Below are 5,342 nucleotides of genomic sequence, written 5' to 3'. Positions count from 1 at the left end.
CTCCTGACTGTAGACTGTAGACTCCTGACTGTAGACTGTAGACTCCTGACTGTAGACTGTAGACTCCTGACTGTAGACTGCCAAATGTTTTCTGTTTCGGTTCCATTTCTGTTTCATGAATGTTTACTTTGTTTCTGAGCCGGATTGTGACTTTTTGGTTTTCTCTTTCTATATTTTTGTCTTATTACCTTTTCTTAGGAAAAAAAAAAAGGATTTTTCTTTATTGAGTGTATGTGTGCTTTGCCTGCATGTATGTATGTACAGCTTGTGTATGTAGTGTTCATGGAAGCCAGAGGAGGGCACAGGATTCCCCTGGAATAGGCAGTTGCCAACTGTCACGTGAGTCATACAGATGGAATTCAGGTCCGCTGAACCACCTCTCCAGCCCTCATCTTCGCTATCTTTATGTAGGAGAAGGAATGGTTAAAACCTGACCTTGCTGCACCAGCTTGGGCAAATATATTCCCGTGTGTGCCTCTTCCTCTTTTCTCTAGTCTTCCACTAGAAGTTCTGCTCTAGAGGAAAAACAAAACAAAAACAAAACTGCTTTTACTTCCCACATGGTCAACAAATCACCTATTCTTCTCTGGAACACCGAGTTAGGATGATAGAAACCATAGAAGACAGTGTAGATAAAACAAACAAACAAACAAGCACCATTATTACATACAAAGCAAGAAACCACTAGTTTCTAGACCTGTAACCCAAAAGGCATTGTTACGAGTCTCTGATGACCCTTAACCCCTACAAAATCTGGCCTCTGAAAGCCACCAAAGAAAAAGAATCTGCAGGGCAGACATGCTTATCTGAGATTACTGTGTGTATGTCAGGAGGCAGGAGAGGAAAATGTGAACGAACTGAGTTCTTGCTAGGTAAGTTTCAGTCAAGAACCATGGGCTGATAATGTAATATACACACTCACTCGAGCAACAAGATCAGAATGCAGAGAATGCTTTAAAGAGCCGTGAGTGGTCCTTCAGTAGAGTGGTCCTCTGTCTCCTCAGGACACCCTTCAAGGCTTTCCAAGGCTTTCCCCACCTCCTTTGTCCCAGCAACCCCCATTCATCCTGGTGCCCAGGATAAAACACTCATTGATGTTTACTACATCCCGACCATAGAGGAAGCAACACACTTATCTGTTTAATTCTATGAAGTTTGCAATCTTTAAATTGAGGCTTTTTTTTTCACTTTTAATATTGTGGATGAAAAAAATCAAGAGCAGGGAACACTTTAAAAAGAAAAAAACCAGGTAAATGTGAATAGCAAGTCAGGCTGGAGTTCCCAGCACCAGAGCTGCATTCTTGGTCGTGTGTAGTCTCCCTTACATATTTGTCATCTCTGATGGCTACAACACAGTATGGTACCAGAGTACATAAATCAACAAAATATATTCCCAAGCTAGCTGCCCAGAGCAGACTCGAAGTAACTTTAACATAAGGATTTATAAAAACCGCTTAACCTCTTTTGGCAACAGAGTCCTCTTTATAAATATGGATATGAACATCCCATTTTGAAGGTGTCTGTGGAGGCTGCTGAATACAACAGTTCTCCGTTGTCACTTCTGCACAGCCCATTCAACTTGCATCTTCTTTCCCTGGCTGCCAAAGGAGACAGCTGTTCTCTTCCGTCCACCCTCCTGCTCCTGTGCAAGCCTGTTTGGTTCCAGGGAGAAAGGATTCCTTTCGGTTCCTGATCTCTTACACTTCTGAAGTGAATGAAGTTTCGCATACTAGGGGCAGCCACAGTGCCTCTACGTCAAGACATGCTAGGCATTGCTCAATACTTGGTCGCAAGCCACAGAAGCTAATTCCAAGAGAAAAATAAACGACTGTGCTTGTGAAATTACGTTAGTAGCTTCCTGTCAACTGTAACGCAAGTTACAGTTAGTCAAGCTAGTGAGAGAAAAGGTTTATCATGATTGAGGCCCTGGTTCACGGCCCCACAAACCCACTGCCTTTAGTTCTCTGGCAGGGGTGCCGGATGACAATGGCAAGGGACACGAGGAGAAATGAAAGTGCTCACCTCATAGCCAGGGAGCAACATAGAAACAGAGCAAGAGCCAAGTCCTCCAATGACTTTAAGGGCGCACCTGTAACCACCAGGTCTCTCACTAGGCTCTCATCTCAGGCTTTCATGTCTGCCTCTTTTATATGCATCCTGAGGATCTCTGAAATCACAGAGCCACTTCTCAGATCACAAGCTTTATAAACAACTTACTTGATCCATACAAACAAGAGCTTTACAAACAAGAATTTACTTGACCTTAAACAGTTCTAATAATAGGCAATGCTTATTATGCTTTTATAAATAAGCAAGTTCAGTAAAGGCGGAGGTTGGATGGAAATATATGTAGTTTAGCTGCTGGCTTAGTACTCTGTCTGCAGTCCATGGTCCCACACATTTGTCTGAGTAGCTCCATTTTATCAATAGATCCAAAGAGAAACACCGTTTACCTGAAACCACAGAATATTGCCTGTGTAGCCAAGGCGATCACCTAAGTCTTCTGACTGTGGAAAGATGATGCTGATATGCACTGGCTATTGTGAGTCCACTTAACCTGTAGTGCGGTCAACAGCATCACTTCACCACCTTAACTTTCTCAGCTCAAGGACATGGCGGGACCAGAGTCAGGCAAACTATTGGAAGAGGGCTGTGATTCTGTGTGTTCTGAATGCTAGGCTGGAACCGACCCCTGCTTGTTAGCTGGAGGCTCAGTTTAGGTGATACGTGACCCATGCCTCCCACCTTTCCTCACTGAGGTGCACTGAGTTCTCCTAAGAAGCTGCCTCTTTATCCCACTGTCTGGTAGTCGCTCGCCACCTTTTCCCCCACACGTAGGACTTGGTAGATTCGTCACGAAGTCGGTCCTCAACACATTCCTCCTTTATAAGCAAATAAACTATCCATTCTTAGGCCCAGAGAGTTGGCCTAGGCTTGTTTGGGGTTGCTGACTCTCATGAAGATAGCCTGAAAATTTCATAGCTTTAAACTACACATTATCCAGGATCTTCAAGGAAAATGCTTTTTAGCTGCAAAGAGGAGTGGAGGAGCAAGGCAGGAGCCTAGTCATTTCCCCACGTGTGGAGTGCGAGCACCCGGTGATTTCTCACCTGGCGTCCTTTCTTGGACAAGTTGGAAGCCAGTTAAAACAAGGAAGTCGGGCTAAGTAAACCGAACCCCATCTTTATGCATGACTCCCCACCTAAATGATGATACTTGGAAGCCTGGACTGAGGTCAAAATTGTTATTTTATTTTAACAATGGAAGAGTCAACGTAAGGTTAAACAAACACAAGGAGCTTCAATATTGCAATGCATGAGTGGATTCCAGGGAGGGTCCTCATCAGCCTGAAATCTGGAGGGATAAATTTTATTTTGTTAAAATTTAATTTAAATTCTAATCTCCTAAAATACAAATTAACTTATATGGATTTGTAAAAGGGAAATTACCATTTTATCTGGCACTTAGGGACCTTGTCTACACCTGTGATCAAAGCCTGACTATGCTTTGAAAATGAAATATTCTCTTTAGGCGTCTGGAATGAAATTCCTCTTTGTTGCGGACTCACCACACACCCCAGCTCACATTCTCTGCCCTCTGCAGACTGCCCTCCGATGGACCAGTCTGCGTTCACCTTGATATGACTGACTCCATCTCCTGAAATCTGACCTTAACTTTCTCAAGTACCAGTCTTTATAAATTTTTAATTTAATTAATTATAAATGTAATACAAACAGAACACATGGGGAAAATTATACATAATACCAATGTCTTAAGAGCTATAATCTTGTCTGACTGTTCCCTTTTACTGTATTTATATGCATATTCTTACACACTTGCAATCACAATGAATAAGTTTGCAACACGCTCTTACAAAAACTACTGATTCTTATAACTCTGTCTTCTTGTAAGAGAAGATGGAAGGGGAGATGGAGCGGGAGAAGCCAGAGGGTGAGTTGGGGAGGTAGAGAGAACTGCTAATGCCTTGAAGGCTGGTGTAGGAGTATAACAAAATAGTTCACTGTATTCGAATATCTGCAAAATTCTGTAAAATTAACACTCTTATCTCAAGGGGGGAAAATAAGCAAGGGCAAGAAAGAGGGCTAGGCATGTACAAGACTCCTCACCAGCTGTAAGGCTGGAATTGCCAAAGTCCCATTTGTAGACCAGGGTATGGCAGATTCCCTACGGTTGCTGTTTCCTGTGGCTAACAGTTTGGTGTCAAGCTAGGTAATATTTACTTTTCAAGATTTAGACAACTTGCTCTTTCGTTCAGAGGTCGGTATTTATTTCCCTTGGCCCTCTCATGGAAAAGAATGACCCTGGTCGGAAAGCAGTGTTCCTTGTCCTCTTGCTCTCAGGGCCTCAACATTAGAGAGCTTCGAAACTGACACATTGTATAAACACCCATGGGGAGGCAGGAATTTCTCACATCCATCCCCAGGGTCCCACACCAACCTCACTTTGGGTCCAGCACCCTGAGCCATGGCCCCTAACATTTTTTTTTTTGTCTTGTGATTTTTTTTTTTAAATTTTGTAAAGCAAAGACTTCTTTTGTTCTGTGGTAGGAAGTTAGGTATGCAGAGCCTCCTCTAGAAAGTTCTACTGAAATGCAGTTCTGAATCCCGCCAAGGAACATCAAGTTTTCTTTGCTGGGGTTCTCGGGCTGACTTCCCACCCCTGTCATTTATAGCTCTCCTCACCAATTACCAGCCACCAGTCAGGATGTGCACAAGGAGCAAAAAGCAAATACTGAAAGAAAAAAAATAAGCGGAAATCAAATGAGATGCAAGAATACACATGCATTGCTAAGAAACCCATTATACTTAATCACAACCTGGTTCTCCTCTATACTGTAGATATCAGAATCAACTCAGATTGTTTTTAAGCTTCAACTTCAACAATATTGTCTTTTGGGGTTTTAACACCTGCTCATTCATCTCTGTTACCTTTTGGGGGAGGGTGAAGATGACTAGAGTGTGTCCTAGGGACGGAACCATGAGGACTCTCATGTCCTACACAGGTTGCTGCATTCCTTAGGATGGGACCCAGTTGAAAGGGCAAGGCTGCCATTTTAACAGGGAACCGGCACGTGGCCGGTGCCACCTCCTTCATCCAGCCTCGCGTGCCCAAGAACGCGTGGAAGTTTGGGACTCTGCAGTTGAACCCCGGGCCCGAGTCTGTGTCATCGAGGCTGGCGCCAGCCTTGGTCCCCGGAATCAGTCAGTTCCGGGATCCCCGGATTCCAGCTCCGCGTTTCAGACCCGGGCGCTCGGTCCCCCTCGCCTGGCCGCCGGGGTTTCCGGGGGCTCGGGGCTCCCGGCGGCAGCGGCCAGGCCCGA

The sequence above is a fragment of the Microtus ochrogaster genome, chromosome 21 (assembly GCF_000317375.1).
Source record: "Microtus ochrogaster isolate Prairie Vole_2 chromosome 21, MicOch1.0, whole genome shotgun sequence".
NCBI classification, from domain to species: Eukaryota; Metazoa; Chordata; class Mammalia; order Rodentia; family Cricetidae; genus Microtus; species Microtus ochrogaster.
This window is presented reverse-complemented; position numbering follows the sequence as displayed.